At 37.5% G+C, this 20224-nt stretch overlaps 1 long non-coding RNA gene across 1 annotated transcript; it reads left to right on the top strand.

Moving 5' to 3' along the window:
- The first annotated feature begins 388 nt into the window (after positions 1-388).
- On the top strand, positions 389-1315 carry LOC110015377. The gene is made up of 2 exons (XR_002290573.1): positions 389-491; positions 1067-1315. It is a non-coding gene; the product is annotated as an uncharacterized LOC110015377 (long non-coding RNA).
- Positions 1316-20224: the final 18909 nt, after the last annotated feature.

Below are 20224 nucleotides of genomic sequence, written 5' to 3'. Positions count from 1 at the left end.
AGAACAAAATATTACAAGTTATTTAAGGTTTAACTTGAGTTATTCTGGATTAGTGTTCCTGTTTTTATTCATATTTATGTTCAAAAAGTTCAGTGTAAAAGGTTTAAAAGTTTAGCTTTAGTGTGTAGTTCAGTAAATCTTTATCTTCTTCGGCTCAAAACCTTAAGCGTGTTTTTAACTTAGGCCCCTGTGTGACTGAGTTTGACCCCCCTGTAATACGAGTCTAGAAAATTCATGCATTTTTGGAGTAAAATGGCTAAATAGAAGATAGGGAACACAACAGGATGTTGTCAAATTTTGTATGTGTGCGCGGGGGGGGGGGGGGGGGGGGCGCTGGTGGGGTTACTCGCCCAGGGAGTAAATTAGTGTAGAACCGCCACTGCCAGGACGCCTAAAACATATTACGAATAATACGAACAAATACGAACATATTTGGACACCTCAGCATTTACCTTTGGACACTAACTAACCCCAAAGAGACCTGCTCATTGGTGAGTTTTTGCGGTCGCGACACCGAAACCAGAAAAAAGCTTTATCATAGTCACAGAGCTAAGCTAATGCTGCCTCACCTTTGAGACTTTGTTTTATTTAATGGTTCTTGTTTGGTTGTTTTAATTTAGTTGGCTGAATTCAAGCCGAAGCAATTTTGTTAAGTCGCTTTCCTCCTTTTGTGTTAATTGAACACTTTGAACTGTTACTTTTATTTCCATGATGCCAAAATGGCCACTGTCTTTGAATTAGATAATGGAATGAAAAACCATGTTGCGCAACATTTGAAATTTGAAAGTTTAATTTGTTTGAAATTATTCTACTTTGATTAATAATGGGATAAAATTAATTGGTAACTTCAGAGTACATTTTTGATTTGAACCTTGATATGGAATTGTTTGACTTGTGTACACACTTTGAATTCTATTTGAAACAGTTATTTGATTTTTTGATAAGAATATTGTTTCTCTTGTTTTTACTTTCTACAATGATTAATCTGACCTATCAGTATACCCAGTGAAATGACTGTGGCTTGTTTTTGTTCAATTCTTGATTTGTTTTTTCTGACCCTTTCTAGGTCAGGTTTTTGTTATGTATTCTTTGATCTACAACTTGATGGCGAGCTACCCAAATCTGAGATCCTGATACTTCCACCCTCAATAACAACTCCTCACCTGCAGCAAACCTCAACTACATCCCAACCAATAGACTTTTGGAAACCACTCAATAGGACTCAGACCCATATCCCGGTTCCTTTTGTTGTTGTTTTTTTGTATTGTTTAAATGTCTATTTTCTGTTAATACAATCGATTGCCTTTTACTTTCATCGCTGTCTTGTTTTCATTTACATACTTTGGGCTCCCTGAGACGAATTCTGATTATTGCGTCTAGTCCCATAACCTGAGAAGCGTTACATAAGGCAACACAGAGGAGGAATTCAATAGATTTATACCATGTTCCGGCTGAATACTCGATTCTGATTGGCTGCTGGGTGGACATTAAAAAGGGATAAACCACAGTGATAACCGCACGGTGAAAAAAGAAGTTCCGGTCACCTAGCTTAAATGTTTCGTGTCACTGCGCTGACTTCTTTAACCCTTGTGCTATCTTAGATGACCCCACCCTTACATTGACGTGTTCTCCCTACCATGACAAAGGTGAATAAAGGTGGAAAGATTTCATGTAATCCATGGACACCAGTGAAGATCACAAATCATTGAAGAAAAATTGTTCAGAGCACTGTCTAGTGGGTCTAGATGACCCAACTCCCAATATTAAAGTACCTAGGATAGCACAAGGGTTACAACAAGCTTTTGCTTCATCATTTGGACAAAAACAAGCGGTAAGAGGTGAACTTTCTCTCTGAACTGTTGCTTTATTCAACCCATCGGAAAGATCAGCATTTATATATCGCCGAATCTTGACTGCAGCGGTGATGAGGCGCGTCGCGCCGCACCACATAACAAATAGTCTGCTTTTTGTGAAAAAGCGGACTGGTTAATGTTTAATATGTATTGGTTTTGTAAGTCGGACGGTTCAGCCTATTATTTTTATTTATTCTGTTAGTATGATTTGAATTTTCAGATGAAATGTCTGTTCTTGTTCCCATATTTTGATAAATCAATTTGACCCAAAGGTACGACTTTTATATGATTTGTTTTTTTCTTCTTTTTTATGAATTTTTTTGGCTGCTCTGCCTTATACTCCAGAGCAACTTCAGGTACAAACAAACCAAAACAACAACACACAATCAGGGTCATAGAACACCATCCTCAATGTTTTTAGCCAAAGTTAACATCATGGAGACAACTGAAGACAATAAATTGAAAAATAAAGTTCACACAATGCATTTAGAAAAGTCACTTAGCCTCTGGAAGAACACCCTTTAAAAAGATGAACCAAAGATTGAGCTTTTAAAACAAAAACACACAATTTTAACAGGTCTAATGGTATTTTTGTTTTTTGTAGATATTGATATTTCAAATGTTATCATATACCTTCATGGATTTTTTTATTTGTGTCATTCAGCTCTCAATTTTTTATTTCTGGCCTAAGACTGAATAGCAAGGAACTGAGGTCAGGCTGCTCTGACAAGCCATTAACACACAAAAAAGAGACTCTGTGGAGGTGTGCAAGGATGTCAAAGAGTCCTGACGCACTTTACAGCACAAATACACAGTTAAGGTCTTTTATTTTTCACACTTTTGGTCTTTTTTTTCACCTTTTTTTGTTCTGCGACCTTGTCATAGTCAAAGATGGCGGATTGAGGGGGGGGAGTGGAGTGTTGTTTTCTTAAGCTACCTACAAAAGACACAAGTCTGCATCTATGTAAGCCTTTTTAAAAACGCAGAATGTTTCCTGATGACAAAGAACTTCAATATTCTAAGGAAAAATAAAGCAAGGACATAGATGAGTTCCCCGGTGTCAGTATAAACCGGCGAATGGATGAAGCAGAACAATTATGAGGTTTATTTAAACAGGAAAAATGCATTTTAATTGGAAATTTGATTGGAAATACCATCTAAAGTGGAAATTGCAAAGCAAATTTTAGTAATTGGAAGAAATCAATAGAGAGAGCAAATTCTCAAGCGACTTAAGGAGTTTCTAGGAGCACTGCCAAAAAAAAACTATTCGAAATGATTGTGTTATGTCCTTTGTTTTTAATGGTAAGTCACTCAAATTAAAAAGATTTAAAAGACTTAAAAAAAAAGGAAAAGAGGAAAAGGATCCTGAGCTGCTATAAACAAGAGATGATAACCGTTTGAATAGAAGCAGTGACATGATGGGCTGGTGTGTTAGTTTTATGATGATATACAGGCCTCAAATAGCCACTGGAGGAAAGTTGCAGAAACGACCCAAGGAACTTTTGCACCAAAATAATGGAGGTGTAACGATTTATTAACTTAGTTAATTGTTTAATAAATTAATATTTGACATAAATGACAGAACTAACTTGTAATCAATCTTGGAAAAATACTATTTGGATTGAGGTATGGTAGGTTGATTTTACCATAACGTAAAAACAACCAATTGTATCCCAGCGGGCAACAATAATGGACTGATCATTTTGTGACAGCAAAACATGATCAGTCTATCTTTCCAGCCCAAAAAAACAACATTGGGCTGAACTTTAGGAAACAAAAATATGAATGGATTTGCCATTAATTCTTTTTAATTGTTTGTTTGTACACATATTTAATTTACAGTTGATTATCTTGCAAGGAATACAAGGAATCTGGAAAATGTCACTGTTGAGGACCCAGGTATTTTTCTCTGAGTCACACTGGTTGAATTTTTGGCTAAAGATGTCCGGACTCAATTGTAAGTCAGTGAATTGGATCATTCAGAATGAACCAATGAATCCTATGAATCGTACCAGCAACCGAAACATTGAAATCTATCATTATACCCCTACAAAATCCACATCTTTATGGACTGGTTTTAAGGATCTTTTGAATGTATATTACTTCATTTGTTTGTTTATGACAGTTAAGAAATGGGTGTATTTCAATGATCTCACATCTATTTGATAATAATGTTAATGTTATCTTGGAGTTATAAGAGGCTGTGAGCTTGTGGCAGAAACAAAGGGATGATGGGATACTAGCGGAGGGTTACTTCTGCACCAACAGTCTCACCAACAACCCAGAGGAAAATTTCTAATAAACTCCTGCCCCTTTGCAGAAAGTGTCTTAAAAAAAGACCACTAGGAATGATTTTACTGTAGATCAAGATATAGTTAGAGTGGGACTTTAAAGTGCCAGTGGAGCCAATGAGGCGCTTCAAAGACTTTTGGGTTTGTGTTCCCATTTATTGATGATGATTTTGTGTACTAAATCCAGAGTGACAATTGTTACATAAAATTATGAATAAAAAAAGGTCAATAAAAATACATATATATATATATATATATATATATATATATATATATATATATATATATATATATATATATATATATATATATATATATATATATATATATATATTTATATATATATATTTATATATATATGCATAGCAGATGTATTTGCCATGTTCATTTGTAAATTGACTAGAAAACAAATCAAAATATGTAACCTAGTGAAGCAGTAGAAACCATGTCACCAGAAGAAGAAAAGAGAAGAAAACCACCTTTACACCGACACCGGTGCTTTTTAAAGCTCACTGTGTAACCAATAATTGACAGAAATATCAGACACAGTGCAATAAAACTGAAATCGACACAAGCTAATACCAAAACAAACCTAAACCAAGTTCTAATCCAAACCATGAACATAGTTGGCTACTACAGTTTTTTTGGTAAAATAAATTTAAAGACTGCAGTTACAATCAGACAATCAGATTTAAGATTGTTGAGCTGAGAAGCAGCAGAAAGTGAGAAACTTGCCTAACAATTTTTTTTAACAATACATTGTAAATAAATCAATCCCGAAGAATATATCATTTTCTGGGATTTTCTTTTTGTTGGTTTTCTTGACCAACACTGACACTAAATGATGTAAAGACCAACAAGTTCACCATGACGAGTTTTAGAGCCAGTTTTGTTTCTCTGCAGCCTTGCTGTGATGAGCATACTGCTTGTCGCACAAATGTATGCGTGAGTCCAGCACCTGCAGCACATAATGAGTCTGCTCCTTAATCAGCACTTTTATGTCAAATCCTGAGACAGACATCGATCAGTGTGAAAACCTTATTCAGAGAGGAACTGATCATTTCTATCAATGCCAAGCAAAGCATGGATGTGTTCAAAATCACCCTGTCAAGTTTTACACTAAATCTACAACAAATCCTGGCTAAACCTAGCCTTTTATATGCCTCAGCGCGGTCTGGGATTAAAAATAAATCACCTTCTTTCCATTCTGTGTCAATGAGCATTTAATAGGATGCAGTTGGGCAAGCTGTGACGGGGAAATGCTGGCAAGCTGGAATGACGCCAGACTGGACCAGAAACATCTGTTCGCGTTATTAATGAATCAATTATATGTCACACATGTGCCAGGCCTGCAGGGCTGGGGATGGAGGGCGGAGGAGGAAGGGGAGGGGGTGAATATGCAGTGGGTTCGGGCACCCCACAGGGCCGTGGCCTTCAGTTATTACCACTGCTCCTGTTTCTCTCATAGATGACTCATATTCAATCTGCCATGTCTGCATGTCAGTCAGGGTAAAAAATAAATAAAATAAAAGGAAAATACCTGTTTGAAATCAGAAAGCAAATTTATAGAACATGATGGAAAAAAAAGAATACCATACAATTCCACTGTTTCACTGTCAATCACATTCGGAAACTGCAGGAGGAGTGTTACAGTCTGCCTTTTGCAGCTATATTTTTGAAGAATGCGGGCTGTTACCACATTAGACTGTCATTTCCGCAGGCCCAAACACACATGTAATTGTACATCAACAGTGGGACAGGTAATACTTACTGTTTACCCGCTCTGTGTGATTCATCATGCAGGCTGCATGCCGGGGATGCTGTCAAGAAGGCTTTGGATCATCGGGGAGGAGGTGAGGCCGCAGTCTCAGTGGTGAACATGGTGGCCACAGACTCCTAACTGTCTCCAGCTTGTGTCAGATCCCCCCCACCCCCACCCCCCCATCACCGGAGAAAGTTGCTTGCCAGGGAAGATAAACGGTACATCCGTGGGATCTCCCGGGCATTCGCTGAAGGGAAGGATGGAAACACGAGTGTGATAGGAGGGCTAACAGCTGTCGAGATGTTTACAGTTACCCTTTAGTAGCAGGTTTGAGTGTTTTTAATTCACTCATATTGAATTTTTGAAGAGTTTACGAGCCACTGCAAAGTACACAAGTGAATGTGTCAGTACAGAGGACACATGTAACCCTTGTGCTATCCTAGGCACTTTAATATTGGGAGTTGGGTCATCTAGACCCGCTAGACAGTGCTCTGAACCTTTTTTCTTCAATGATTTGTGATCTTCACTGGTTTCCATGGATTACATGAAATCTTTCCACCTTTATCCACCTTTGTCATGGTAGGGAGAACACGTCACTGTAGGGGTGGGGTCATCTAAGATAGCACAAGGGTTAAAACACAATCCTATATTTTTAGGAGTCTAATGCTCACTGGATTATAGTGGGCATCATGTAAGATGGAACAGTCATATAATGTGGTTAGCACACTATCCAGATGGCCTAAGGGGGCAAAGAGGCGAATGGTCTTAGAGGATGATGGGAAGATTTTCTAGCAAACTATGTTGTCATTCAAGTTTGCCTCTTTTATTTGTAAAAAGTCGTCTTCTTAGATTTTGCAACACGACAATTAAGTAAAACTTTATTGACAAAAGCTCTTAGGATTGTTCACTTCTAATTCATTAAGTCTAAGTAAAGTACATATATTTCAGCCTATCTCAGCTCCTGATTTTGGCAGCTGTGAAGCTACATTCACACCGCCCCCCTGCAACGCGCGTTCAAACAACCACTTTCAATGAAACGTCTATGTAAACGTGCATTTCAGGCTCCAAAGGGCAAAACCTGTGTTCATGCGTTGCTTCAAAGGTTTCTACAATCATTTTTTGGGAACACGTACTAAACACGTACTAAATGTGAGGTCATTGAACTCACTTTGAAAGTTAAACCACCCTAACTGGATTTGGTAGTGACAAATGGATGGTGTCCTTTCTAATTCACGGAGTTGCCAGACATTTAAAAATTGGAGGAGAATTGACAAATTGCATTTGTGTCTGGCTATAACTATTTGACACCAAGTCTTCTCTATGTAGGATTAGAGCTGTGAAAGAAAACATTTGGAGTAGGATTTGCGAGATTTGGACCGCTTTGACATTTCGCACAAAGCCTCTTCCAACTGTAGGTGGTGGACATGCGCTAGTAAATTGTAGAAAAAGAAGAAGAAACCCCTCCCTGCTAGTCCTGTCGGAACACTGTAGGCTAAATGCACATTTAGCGTGAAATCAAACCCGAAATTATCACTTTGACAGCTTTTTGAGCGCTGTGCACCACAGAAATTGGTTCCAGATCAGTAAGCATAACCACAATTTACACACAAGGCACACAGGAATAGAAGGTGAACTGTCAATTTTTGAGACAAGTAAAAGATTAGGTTAAGTGTGCCTTAAAGCCAAAAAAACCCCCAGTAAATTAAAACTAATAAAGGACAACCATTTAATCAGAAACCTGTCAGACACATTCTGACCCAATGGTCACCTTCATAGTAAAAACATAGTGCATGTGCCCTGGTTTCCCCAGGAAACTCTGAGCTTTATGTAATGTGAAAAATGAAAATAACAATAAATCTGGCAAAATTAAAAAAAATATATAAAAAGGGGCCTCCCAAGCTTACTTTGTCTCTATCTTCATCTAAATTACTAGTAAGGAGATAGTTTTTTAAAATTTGTTTGGGTTGTTTGTCTGCTCCAGATGTGTTTATCGGGCAGCTGTTAATTTTCAGAAGTGTAAATAGCTCTGCTGGGAAAAAAGTGACTCAAACATTAGTGTAGTGTGGATCTTTGTCTTCCAAACACTTTTTTTTAAATCAAGACTGGCAGGATAACCACCCAAAAAAAAAAAAAAAAACACTTACATGATGTTTTTGTTAACATAAGGACACTTAGAATCATAAACATTCTTTTTAATTTATTCATGCCAAAAAATGATTAAAAACAAGGCTGCATATTTGTAACTGTCAGAAACAGATAAAACCGTTATTATTTAGCAGTAAACACATGCTCACATTTCTTTTTTTGTCTAGTTTTTTTTACGTTTTTAGCATAGGAAGAGACAAGACAAGCTTTACTTGTTAGACCGTTGTCCAGTTTTTGGTTTGAACTTTTTTCCTTACTGCACACCAACTCGCTTGTGATTTGAAACGCTCAGCATTTTTTTTTTTTTTTTACTGTCTTTTTCTATTAAAATGAGTGACCCTCCCCTGTCACACAAAGTTCTTTACGGACCTATTTTTTTCCCCCTTAGAGCGGATTGCGAAGCCTTCGGCAAAATGACAACTTGCTTTTTGACCAGAACTGATGGGTTTTTTCCCCATTTCTGTTGAGACACAAGGGAAAAAAGAATTACTTCCAATTCGGTGACCATTTGTTGCCCTTCCAGTGATGTGTGACCCTGTTTTATTTGATTTCATTTGTTCACTTTCATCACTGTTATTCACTTTGATTTCCTGGAATTGCAGAGTGGAGAAGAAGACAGTTATTTGAAAGGGCACATGGAAACTGCTGACATCATACATAAAACGCTTAGTCCATTACTTTTCAGGGATTAAAGATTAAAGACACTAAATCATATATATATATATAAAATAAATCATCTTATGTATTATATATACATATATATTGAAATACTATCACATAAAGAGAAGAATATAATGAAATTTCTTTATCGGCAGAATTGGAGGTTGAACTTCTTTATCTTTTTTGTATTCCTCTCCTGCTAAGTAATCAGTCTGTGCGTGACATCCTGATTAACAGATAGTTTAGGGCAGAGGGCAGAACCACTGGCATGCTCCACCGACCAACCGGAGAATAATTAGTAATTTAAGTCACCTTATAGGTTCTGCTTGTGCCCTTCACGCCCAGATCCTTCTAAAAACAAAGTGGAACTGTGGCTCAGGTTCCCTGACTGCTCATCAAGCAATTACTGACCATCTCATCACCAGAGGAAAAGGGATTAGACGTGGAATTAAAGCAGAACAACGGAGAAGGGCAAATGGAAATAGATAGACTGAACGTCACTGTGTCCAATTTTGCCTTTGAAAAGGCAAAGACGTGTAGCTCTCATTGTGTTCTGATTTTTCTTCCAACCCTCTGGACTAATCCTGGGAGAGCTGTCACATAATAATTACAAATCTCACTGATAATTATGATAGCCACGCTAATCCGGTAAGATTAAAGGTCAGGAGTAATATTTCAAAAAGTCGCCGTTTTGAGCTCCTTTAGACTAAAAGAAAGACTCAACTCTGCTGGATTACATCAGTGGAACGGAAAAGTGTTTTTTGCAGCTGAATAAACTAACATAAAAGCCAGGGTGAGACAATTACAAGGAGAACAACAAAACTTGGCAAAGGCTTTTACTTTTGTAGTCAGTGAATCCCAAATAGGACAAACCCTGACATGCAAATCACACCAACAAAATCACTCAAAGCAAAAACATTTTAAAGATCACAACAACAAAAACAACATTACATGTTAGAAATCTAAATAAAATTCCAGATACCAAAACACAATAAAAAAAAATTAAATAAAATAGAAATGAAGCGTTTCTGAGAACAAACGAAGTATTTTCTAGAAATCGCAATATATTGTTTAAAACAAAAGAACCACAACAAGAAACTGGAAAAGGTAGGTACTATAGGACTTGGATGGTACAGCCGGCTGTCTTTCTATGAAGTCAACCAATGGGTCCTCATGGCGTCTGACAGTTTTCTAATAAAATGTCCTTTATTATTTAAATTTGCCATTATTGGGGGCGATGAGAATCGCTTAAAATCCCAAAGTTTTCCCAAAAATTAACAGTTCACCTTATATCCAGGTACCCCTTTTGGATGAAATCTGGTTATGCTTACTGATCTGGAACCTGTTTTCTGTGTTCCTTTTTTTTAACATTTCATTTTGTTTTCTGGAATTTAGTTTTGTTTTTTGGAAAAGTTTCAAACTTTTTTAGGGAAACTGGAAAAAAGGTGGGTGCCATAGGACACTACTGATTGGATCAGGACGTTTGTCCATCATTTAAGCCGAAAGTTATTTGGCATAAAGCGATACAGGATATTCTTTGTGCCAAAAATAAAACCTTTATTAGTATCGGGACATCAAAAATACATTCAAAAACACTTAAACATCATCATCCAATCAGCGATGTCCCACAGTAGCTACCTTTACCGGTTTCTGATTGTATGTCATTTTCTGAAAGGTCTAATTTTTCTTTCATTACATTTTCTAGAATTGTGTTTTGATTTATAACTGTAATTTTTTTTCTTTTCTTTTTTGAACATTTTTGTGATCTTTGAAGTTTTATTGTTTGAGTGATTTGTTGCAGTCATTTACACTTCAGGGCAACCATACAAACTACAACCAGAAAGACTTCATATTTTTAAAAAAAATCCCTTTGTCCTAAAAAAAGTTGATTGTAAAAATTCCATCTCCAAATAGCATTTTATATGTGGAATATTTTAACTTTATGCGCAGGAAGACTGAACAGTAACACATCACTATAGAAAAAAAAAAAAAACCTGCAGGAAATGTAAGACGAAGCATATATGTAAATGGTATAAAAAGATTAATGTAAGACAGTTTAATTATAGCCATAAATATTTAAAGGGTGAGGTTTTTTATGTTAAAGAAAGTAGGAAATGCTGAATTATCACAATTCTTACTGAGGAATGGCTATTTATAACGATCTTTTTTAATACTTAATAATTAGTTCCTCACGTTAATAAACTCAATTGATTCTAAAGTCCAAACTCACTGTTATGTGAAGGCATATAAGCAAAACATGAAACCCAGAGTTTTTTCTAAAATTACTCAACTATAAAATACTGTTAGTAGTAGTTAAATGTGTAATTTGTTTTCTATCTTTCTGAGCCCCAGATTAAGCGATTAGCTAAATTCCCAATCCTGTGATTTATTACCTCCATTTCATAGATTTCATTAATTCTTAATCACACCATTTGCTTAGCTAAGCCACCACTGGCTTCAGGCAATTTTCCCCTAAGTGCCATTACTTTTAAAATTCTAATAAGACCCAACTATTTGTCAGTTTGTCTGTGAGCAGCTGTGCACGGTCTGTGCTGAGCAGCGTGTGTTAAGGTTTCTGTCCACTGACTCACATTCTGGAGCCCAGCATTTTTACAAATGGGAAAAGAGAATCTTGTGCATGTTGGGTTGGTTCCTCTGCAGAGCATCACTTCCTGTGAGGACTTTACACAGTACAATGGAAGTTTTTAAAGAAGCTTTGACAAAAAGAAAAAAAATCATTCACTTTTTCTCCCTAATGTCCCTGCTTGATCATCCTGTGTCCAATATTTTTCATTAAAAAAAAAAGTTTCATTTTAAAATGCATGCCAAACTTCATATTATTTTGTTATTTTAGTTTTTGTGTATAAAATTTAAGAGATGAAACAACAACATAACAAATATTTAGTACAGGACTAATTTATAATAAAAAAAAGTATTAAACTTCAAGTGTTAAAAATATAATTTATTGATAAATGCTTTCATTCTCTCAATATTTACCCTTTTAATCTAACAATTTGTTCTGATACAATTACAGTTTAAATAGTTTTTTGTTTTACATTTACTATTTTATGCATTTTTTCCGGGTTTGTTAAATGCTTTGGTAATTTTTTTTCTTAAGTTTTCATGCACTTAGCCTTTCTACTTTAATATAAATTTAAGACATTGCTTGTTTTGCTGAAAACATACATAAAACTAAAAAAACTGATCTAGTTCTGTGCTGTTATTATACCTCCTAAAGGCTGAATTTTACCCTAAATCCATGAACTTTATAATATATATATATATATATATATATATATATATATATATATATATATATATTTCTTTCCCTGTGTATTTCCCCCCAAGAAAACAAACGTTTGTCCTATTTCTCTCAGACAAAGAAAACCAGCTTTTCCCGGTGAAATAGCGTGTCATTGCTGGCACAGCAGATTTGTCATTGATCTAGAGGGACACATGACCCCTCACACCCCCATTTCAGTCCATGCTGATCCGATTGTACCAGATGGGAGTGACTTTTCCCTCGTCCCTGACTGCGGGCCCCATCACACACAACTACAGGGGACACAGCAGCAGGGAGAGTGGGTAGGGGGGCAAGCTGCCCAGCCCACGGGGTACTCACAGATGAGGAGGTGAGCCACGAGAGTGGGTAGTTAGACCTTGACCCTCCCTGCTTGTCTCCATCACCCCGTCTCTCCACTGTTTCTCATAAAAGACGGGAATGTCCCGCTGTTCTATGTACAGATGTCACACTTTCACTCACCTTTAAAGCTCTGTTCAATCCGCCTTTGGCAGTGTGTTCAAGTGACCACTTTTAATGAAAAGTCAATAATACTCTCACTTTTTCAATTCATTACGTTAAGGTACAGTACATATCACTACACCAGGCTCCTGACTATAGTAGCTGTAAAGCTACGTTCACTCCGCCTTCGGCAGCGCATGTTCAAGTGACCACTTCCAATGAAAGTCTATGTAAACGCTCGTAAATGCGTGTTTTGGCCTTCTACGCACAAATCTGGCGTTCGCGCATAGCTACGCAGGTTACTACAACCGTTATCGGGCTGTATGTTGAAAATGTGAACACATGTTCAAAGTTCAACCAGGTTAAAATTTGACCAATAAGGAACTCAAATCTGGTAGTGACATTTAGATGGCGTTCCCTCGAATTCATGGAGGTGCCAACCGTTGTAGGAGAAATTAACAACTGTGGTTTGTGTCCGACCGGAATTCTATGACACTAAGTCTTTTATACCTTGGAACAGAACTGTGAAAGGAAAAGCCTGAAGCAAGATGCGCGAGATTTGCACTGCTTTGACAATTCGCACCAAGCCTCTTCCAACTGCAGGTGGCATACATGTGCTAGTATAGGGTAGCGACAAACCAGTAAGAAACACCAAATGGTAAACCCGTGTCACACGACTAGTGTGAACGTAGCATAAGACTGAAAGTGTGGCTTCATTTCCTTCAAAGCCATCAGAGCATGCATGGTGCCAAGTGTTTACTGGCTCCAAAGCAGGGAGGCTTTATCATTTGTAGACTCTGCAGCAGAACGTTCCATGAAACGGCAGGATAGTCATTTCATATTTGAGGCATTTTTGGCTCCTTCAATTCATTTTTCACATCTCCCGCCCCCACAAACTCATTTTGATCAAAACGAACAAATGAATTTGTGTTAATGCTTTAAATCAAGTGTCTGTGACCAATCATCATTAGGAAGTTCTATAGGGCTGCTCCCACAAGCTCATTAGCGTATTGTTCATAATTTATTACCTCTTACTCTCTAATGGCATCTTAAAGGACTATTACACTTGCTATTTTTTTGATAATAGCCACAAGTCAATCTATTTAAGAGTTCTAAATGCCAAAGATGAAGTATTCCTAGAACCACATTCAGGATTTGGCTTCCATGAAGCAAAAGACATTCTGCATAACTGGCCATAGACAGGAGAAAGCTTTATCCTCATGTTTTAACACACAAGCGTATAGTGCCAAGTGAAAGTGATAAACCAGGGCCCGACAAGTGTTAAAGTGTAAAAGTTGTTAACATTTGTGTTAATTATGTTTTCAGTGAGTAAATGTACATTTACTCAGGTACATTTATTTACCATATATATATATATATATTTAAGTCTTTTACACCTCAGCTTTAGCTTCAATGTTTACGTCAATTATTGTAACTCTTCAGCTGTTTACACAATTAATGGATTTCAAGTTGATCCTATTCAGAGAAAAGCAGCTGTGCACCATTATGCAACCCTTTAGATTAGTAATGTAGGTTCATGTCGGTGCAAACCTGCAACAGACTTGCAACCCATCCAGGGTGTACCCCACCTTTGTCAAACAAAAACCCGGACAGACTCTGGTAACCCTGTGACCCAAAAGGGATATAGAGGGTTAAGAAAATGGATGAATGGATGGACATTGGTGCAAAGCTGACATGAAAAGCTGCTTTTTAAAGGGCATGTTGAAAAGCACGTGTTATTTATTTCTTGCCTGCAACCTCTCCAGCTTTAGCTCGTGTGGATGTTCTTTGAATCACCGTCACTCTTCAGTCATTTACGCAGTAATGCAGTTACACTGATGTGCAAAGCTTTACAGTTGTAACTGTTACAATTTACTAACATATGGTGTTGCACAGCAATACAAAACTGTTTTTCTCTGCTACAGAATCCATTAGAATTACGTTAATTGCGTAAATGTACGAAAAGTTACAGAGTGTGAGTTATTGGCTGTCGCCAATGACAGCTCCAGTGTTTAGTAACTTGGTGAGAATTGTATTCCTCAAAGTTATTTTTCTGCACCAAACTTTATCCTTTTCCTCAAGTAGATTTATGATGATAAACCCTTACACTTATTTAGTTACACTAGGCCGTACGTCTGTAGGTGCTTCTTTTTAAAATTGCACAATGAAATCAAAGTAAACACAGTCTATATACATACATTATATATATATATATATATATATATATATATATATATATATATATAAAAACATCAGCACAGGCCATTGTAAAGTTATTCAGCTTGCACTGTACAATGAACCTGTATGCATCAATTCAACAGACTAATATTGTAGGAGAGATGTTGAAATGTCTGAGATGACGAACTTGGTTGTAATGTTTATAAAGCACTTGTGACATATAGTGTTTCTTCAAAAAAGGAAATAAAAGCTTTACGTTGCTATATCATTCATAAACTCTCGTATTTTTTAGCATATCAATTATTGCCAAGAAACTGCTAATACTTGGGATGCCACAATTATTGAAACTGAACCGTTTTGTGTTACACCATGAAACCAAATCATAGGGAAAGTGAATCGTTGCATCCCAACTGAATACCATTATGTTTACATTGAAAGTGTAAAGCAGTTGTTGTGCTAAATGTAGGAAGGATTTGGTATTGTTTTTTTTACATTGCAGCAGACCTTTTTCTTCATTCTTATTTGGTTGTTAGCAAGTCAAAAAAATTTTTTTTTTAAATTTTTTGTTGTTATTTTTTTGGACAGTGATTCCTTGCCATAACGCGGTTTACTTTTCACGGTTTCGCTACTTCACAGATTTGCATCCTGCATTGTGTTCTGCATTCTGATTGGCTAAAAAGTCACTCCGCTTCTTCTCTACCTGTGCGTCAATAACGTTGCAGTTTAATATGTACACGTTCATAAAACAGCTTGCCAAATTTAAATTACATACATGAAAATTCTCTAGCAATTTTGAGTTTCTCTAAAACCCATAGAAAAAAGAGCGACAACTGCCTATCATTATGTTCTTCCCCCGAACAAACACACCTGCACCGCGGGCTTCAAAAGAAGAAAACACTGCAGAGTGGAGTCAGGATGCAGCGGCTCAGTCTGAAGAGCAGTGAAATACACCTGAGTCACTATTTGTCCAACTGTACTTTGTATTTTTTTCATAATCATTTTTAATTTTCTCCTGTTTAATCCAATTACTCGGGTCGCGGTGGGCGGGGCTAATCCTTCTGTTCACATTGATGATTAAAATTATTATTTGACAGTACAGTACAGAAGTTATTTGTTGAAAAAATCATTTTCTAAACTACTTTGATTTGTGAAACAAATGCTTGAGCCTGTAAAATGGTTTGTTCTTTCTTTTCAATGTATAATAGAGCATTTAATTGTATAATAATTGTAAAAATAAAAAAAGATTTCTATTTCACGGATTTTGCTTATCACGGGTTCTTTTTGGAACGTAACCCCCGCGAAAAACAAGGGTGTACTCTAATACAAAACTTAAAGATCAAGTAAGGACTGCGTTAAAAAGTGATAATGCACACTTCAAAGGCCATTAACCCGCTTATACCATGGTCACTTACAAAAGCATTAAATATTAACCAATTTTTAGTCCTTAATTCTTGGTTTTTTTTCCGATTTGTATCGCTTCTCTCACAAAAAGGAGAGTATTTGTTACGATTTCTTTACGACGGGTTGAATAAAGCATCAGTTCAGAGAGAAAGTTCATCTCTTACCGCTTGTTTTTGTCCACATGAAGCAAAAGGTTATTTTTAAAGAAGCCGGCGCAGTGATACAAAACATTTAAGCTAGGTGACCGGAACTTCTTGTCTCACCGTGCGGTTCTCCTGTGGTATATCACTTTTTAACGCATACCCAGCAGCCAATCAGAATCGAGTATTCACCCGGACAATGGTCTAAATTAACCGTGAAAAAAATAAACCGTGACCCAAAAATCGAAGTTTCAACCGAATCTTGAGGAAAGTATTTTACCTGGTAAACATAAGGAGACACACAATCCAATTTTTTTTTTTGGGGGGGGGGGTCAGAAAAAAAAAGTCCCACCTTCACTTCTTTTGATTTCCCCCTAAAATGCACTGAAAGAAAATATAACAAGGAAGGAATACAGGTACAAAAAGGAAGAATACTTATCTACTAGTGCAGGGGTCGGGAACCTTTTTGGCCAAGAGAGCCATAAACGCCACATATTTTTAAATGTAATTTCGAAAGAGCCATACAACAATGTAGTGTCCCTTTCCCACACTGAGGCACGGAGACTTAACCTCTCTTAAGGTTCTTTATTCTGGTTACTGTAGACTGCAACAAACGCCGTACAATTAATTCAGCAACTCCTCAATCTCTCTCGCAGAGACGAGAGAGAGCGCTTCTCCCAACTTTAGATTCGCTCCTGCCGCGTCAGCCCTCCCATTTCCATTATTCGGCTCACAGCTGAACCCCATTGGTCCAAACTACCTAACAACAGGCTGAGCGACAGAACTGAGAGCCAATCAGATCTCTTCTTGATGCGTTCATGAACTCCAGAACTTTTAACGCGGCCCAACAGCCATCCAACTCAGTCCGCGTCAATATGTTTAAAACTAAATATACAAATGAGTGTGTGCATTTGATGTAAATTCAACACTTTTAAAGTACAATAAGTCTGTGGATTCTTTTTAATAACATTGTTATGCTGTTGCTAATAAATGATGAGTATTTCTCGTGGTAGTTTTGCTGATTGTCTAGTCCGGTTGATACGTGTTGAATTTCTGCTTCACGCAGGCGTTGATACTTTAAACGTGATCGTAGGTCTGAATGTTCTGTAGATGTGACAAAGACTGCTCACATGCAGACGCGGAGCCAAACACACACTCACACGCTGCAGTGAGTGACGGGCAGCGGGTTTTACGTTATTACAATCCCTGCGCGATTCACCTGCTGCCTGTCCCCACAACACCTCAGCCCCACCCTCTGCTTTCTCCCTCACACATCCCGTCCCCGCAACTGTGCGCTCTTTCTCAGAGACTGGAGCGCGCAGTTTTAGGCACGGCAATTCACAGGTTTTCAGCTGGTACAAACTCTGTGAAATAATAGATAATAGTAAACTGATAGCGCTGGCGCAGATTTTGTTCTCCAAGCACCGATACTACTGCGCGCCTCTGGCATCGCATCGCGCCCGAGAAGGACTGGTCTAATGAAAGAAAAAAAAAGTATAATTAAAGATTTGTCTGCAAGCCACATGTGACCATCAAAAGAGCCATATATGGCTCGCGAGCCATAGGTTCCCGACCCCTGTACTAGTGGGTAACTAAAACAATACATCATTCCCTAAAAACCAATAATATTTTGCAAAATCAACTTAAAGCCAGGATGTGAGTCAGAATATCGCTAAAATCCAGTTTGGTCTGCCTCAATAACTTCTGCCCACCTCAGGAAAGAAGCAAATGAAGCAGAACTGCAAAGGTGAACAATTGTTCCCCCCTGTTAATGAAAGAGTGCGCTTGGATAATGAGAAGGGAGAAATTGCTTCATAGAGGCAAAGTCAAACCTCAGCAAATGATCTGGTTTGTTTCAGAAAGAGCGTTGGTTAATGAAGCACAGATCAAATGTTTTCTGTGTTTGTAGATCAGGTCCGATTAGAATCATTGTTCTCTAAAGTCATGTATTTGTGGATTTCACTGAAAAAAATGGCACAGTTAACATGGTTTTCACGCACATTTAATAGTAAGGGGCTTATCAAATAAGTTTAAGGAAATAGACCAAACGTGGCACTTCGAGGTTTTCTTTTTGCTGCTTCCTTAAGAGGACACCACAGCGAATCTGCTCTTCACAGCAGTGATTTGGCTTTGGTTTTACGCTGCAAACATTTCCTGACGCCACCATCTGCATTTACCCGGACATGGGACCAGCTCACAAAAACACTGGATTGACCCCATTGAGGTCGCATTGGACACAAACAACACAGAAGTTAAAGTGTGACCAAAAGCTCATAAAAAAGTTCTACAAATTGTCAGGCTATCTAGGGGTGGGCAAAAAATGTAGTGCCTGTCACAGCTGTTAAGGTCTTATTTAAATTTTTTGTTTTGATGTTTCCAATATAACAGCAAAAAATACTTAATTTAAACACATGAGAAGTTGACACTAGTTTTCCAAAATTAAACAGCATTCACATCTCTCCACCTGTCCATCCATCTATTTATACATCCTTTCATTCATTTCTCCATCCTTCTGTCTACCCGTCCATCCATCCACTTTTTAGAAATAGGAATGTGTGATTGCTAAATTGCTTTAAAAAGTCTTGCTGGTCGGCAGTCTTGTAATTTTCTTGCTGTTCTTGCCTCGAGCAAAAACTTTTATCTTTTTTTTTTTACTTTACCACATTTTTGACCAGAGCAAACTGAAACTGAAAAGGGATGCAAGAAAAAAAAAGAGGCTGAGGTGCCCACAGAAGGTTAGCAGAAGATACAGGAATCTAACTTCATAGTGAGGAGATAATGTACTTCAAATTTTTATGGTAGAACTATTTTAGAATATTGAAAGATCTGGCCCTTTTCTCTTTATGAATCTCCAAATGTCCGAGGCAAGAAAGAAGATGACAGTAAAAAAAGAAAAATGATCCAGGCCACACTATAAAAAAAAACCTCCTCAGTAGAACACAAAATCCGTCAAACAAAAATAGAGATTTATATCAGTCAAGAAGCCCCCGGCTGCAGTCTGCAGGCCGAGGCGTGCCTCAACGAGGGCGGAGTTAAGTGCGTTGAGCCACTGTATGGGATTTTTCGTCACAGTAAAGGTTGGTATTCAAAAATACCAAGTGTATGAGTTTTGTAAAAGCTGATCTGGTTTCTACAGTCAGTAATGATCTACTCTGTTTAGATGAAGATTCTCTTGCGACTGTCTGTGAGAACTGCAAACGCGCTGACGCAGAAGAGGCTGGTGTGTTCGTCCACTGAGCTGAAGTAGGGGAATACAAAGCCGGAAAAAAGAAGCGAATTGCATTTCCTAGTCTAGTACAAAATATGAGTTATATGTAAGAGATAAGAGCCGTTTCGTTCGCGAGCGACACATCGCAGTTTTGTTCAGTCTGCCTTTCTTGTTCCTGTAGCCATAAATAAAAAGGGCTGTGTGTTTTGTTTTTCTCAAAAAAGCAGGAGTGTCCATGTCCTAAAATCAAAATAACAAATCTTTTTCTAAATTAAAAAAAAATAGTACGTTGAGAGCTTTAGTTTAATCATCTCAGGACACACTCCCAAATCCGTCAGGTGCCATTATTGGACGTGGAAACATAAAATGCAAAAATAAATACGGCGATTGTGGTGAAAAAGAAGAAGAGTGACATTCAGTGGGCAGAGTGCAACACGTTTAACCCCGCTCACGGTGAGCAACGCCTCTGTAGCCAGGAGTAGTTGGTTCAGTCAGATTACTTCTCTGTTTTAAGCCTGCAGCAGTTTGTCTGAGAGTTTCCTTCACAAGAACTCATGTTTTTGTTGGTTTCCATGCATCAGAACACTGCAGAGCTGATATATTATACATTGAGCCCTGGGGCTGTTTTTATTTATAATTAGATGGTTTTGCTCATAGCAATCTACAGAGCAGACTAATGCAAAAGATGCAGCAGATTGAAGGGAAACAGAAACAAGAAAGAAAGCTCAAAGAAAATTTTTATCAGGATGAATTTGTTATCATTGTTTTTTCTTCTTCTGCAAAACTGCAAAAAAATTCGAATAAAAATTATGCTTTTGTTGATTTTAACATGTTCTTGTAGCAT

The sequence above is a fragment of the Oryzias latipes genome, chromosome 7 (assembly GCF_002234675.1).
Source record: "Oryzias latipes chromosome 7, ASM223467v1".
Lineage (NCBI taxonomy): Eukaryota > Metazoa > Chordata > Actinopteri > Beloniformes > Adrianichthyidae > Oryzias > Oryzias latipes.
Note: the sequence above shows the minus strand (reverse complement) of the source record. Positions and strands in the feature narration are given on the sequence as shown.